Source organism: Dromiciops gliroides, chromosome 3 (assembly GCF_019393635.1).
Source record: "Dromiciops gliroides isolate mDroGli1 chromosome 3, mDroGli1.pri, whole genome shotgun sequence".
In the NCBI taxonomy this organism is placed as follows: Eukaryota; Metazoa; Chordata; class Mammalia; order Microbiotheria; family Microbiotheriidae; genus Dromiciops; species Dromiciops gliroides.
In genome coordinates, this window is record NC_057863.1 from 348,310,460 (window position 1) to 348,312,650 (window position 2,191).

The 2,191-nt window shown below is 40.4% G+C and overlaps 1 pseudogene; it reads right to left on the reverse strand.

The window, feature by feature from the left end:
* Positions 1-563: 563 nt before the first annotated feature.
* LOC122745467 lies at positions 564-966 on the reverse strand (annotated as a pseudogene).
* Between the last annotated feature and the right edge of the window lie 1,225 nt (positions 967-2,191).

Here is a 2,191-nt window from a genome sequence, read left to right on the forward strand (position 1 = left end):
GTTAAGTTTCCAAAAATCTCTTATGAAATGAAAGTAAATACAGAAAGAGATCATATTTTAAATCATTAGTACCTAGCAAAGTTTCTTAATCATGGAACACTTTGGAGATAGGGGAGTTGAGAAAGGGAGAGAAAATGGGTGTTTCAGAAGGTAGCAGGAGAGAATTAAAAGATCAGGTGAGGAGGCAAAATATAATAATAATAATAATAATAATAGCTAGCACTTATATAGTGCCTGCTCTGTGCCCAGCACTGTGCTAATATTACTAATATTATCTCATTTGATTCTCATAACAGCCCTGGGATGTGGGTGCTATTATTTTTTTTTAATCGATTTGTTTCTTTTTTAAGAAAGAAAGAAAGAAAGAAAGAAAAAAGAAAGAAAAAAGAAAGAAAGAAAGAAGAGGGTGACTGGAAGTTCAAGTGTGAAGGGGGGAGATCAGCTTCCATGATGCTGAGGTAGGAGCTCAGGGGAGGTGAGTGAATGGCCAGACCTAGCTCTGTAAGACAAGTGGGGTGGCCTAGGAGCAGGAGGCCAGGAAGGGGCACCAGCCCCAACTCCCACTAGCTCTCAGTCCAACGTTGTTTGAGCACCGAGTAGACATCGCCAACGCTGCTGAGCCGTTAGAAGAAAGGAAGGAAGTACTGAAGCTCCGTGTCGCCCATGTTGTCAAACCACGAGACCACTGGTACAGCACTGTCTGGATGGAAGACATAGGAAGTTGGAGAGTTGTCTTCAAAGGTTCTGGCCCAGAAGGCCCAGGTCTTTGACATAATTCCCTTGGTGGAAGCCGCAGGACTCTTGGAAGAGCCGGATCCGAAAAGAACCCCACTTGTCCAACAGGTCAGCAATGGGGTCTGCATACTTGGCCAGGCTGGCTGTGAACAGCACACACTCAAACAACTCTCCCATCTGCTTCAGGAACTCGACCACACGGGGCTGCTTCAGCACATAGACCTGGTGAACCATTCCATGTACCAATTTTGACCTTATTTTGGTATATGGTGTCAGATGTTGGTCTATGCCTAGTTTTGGCCATACTATCTTCCAGTTTTCCCAGCAGTTTTTGTCAAATACTGAGTTCCTATCCCAGAAGCTGGAGTCTTTGCATTTATCAAACAGTAGATAACTATAGTCATTTACTACTGTATCTCCTGTGCCTAACCTATTCCATTGTTCCACCACTCTATTTCTTAGCCAGTATCAAATAGTTTTGATGACTACTGCTTTATAGTAAAGCTTCAAATTTGGTACAGCTAGCCCTGTATGTGCTATTGTCATCACCTTTATACAGTTGAGGAAACTGAGCAAACTGAGGTTAAGGGACTTGTCTAATATTACACAGGCAGGGTTTGAACTCAGATCTTCCTGACTCCAGGCCCAGCACTCTATCCACTGTGCTACCTAACTGCTTTAGATAAGATTTGTAAAATTAATGGTGCTGCATGCCAGGACTATTCCAAGACTCTTCATTAATTGAAAACATTCAAAAGAAAATACTATGTTCTCCAAAGAAATCAGGACTTCAAATTCTAGTTGGTAGAAACCTATCAGGTAGTCATACTTAATGTAATACTCTGAACATCTATCTTTGATATTTAGATCATATGCTTGCTTTTGACATAGTAGGATCTTAATGTTAATGAAGTGGAATTTATTATAGATACTCCTATGTATCTAGGCCTATGCTAGGCATTAAGAGGAATATAGGAAATGAAGGAAAAAACAAACACATCTTGACCCTCAGGTTGCTTAGAGTCCAGTTGGAAAAATAAAGTATGCATTCAGAACAGTTTCAATATGAGATAATATCTTGTTTTTAAAAAAGCATTTCACTCTTAAAATCATGCCCATACCTCTGGGAGAAAGAACTTATTTCCTGACTTCAAAGTTTCATAATTTCTTCTTCTTCTTTTTTTTTTTTTACTGGAAATTTTTTTTAATAGTGGAGTAGGATGCAGGACACAGTTTAGATGATTCCAATTTTGCTGGCAACATCCAAAGCATCATAGTCTGGAGCCAGTCAGAAATAGGCCTTCTTTTCTCCATCAGGCCGGATCAGTGTGTTGACCTTGGGCACATCGATGTCATAAAGCTTCTTTACAACTTGATTGATCTGATGCTTGTTGGCCTTTCTTGCACAATGAAGACAAGGGTGTTGCTGTCTTCTATCTTCTTCACAGCAGACTCA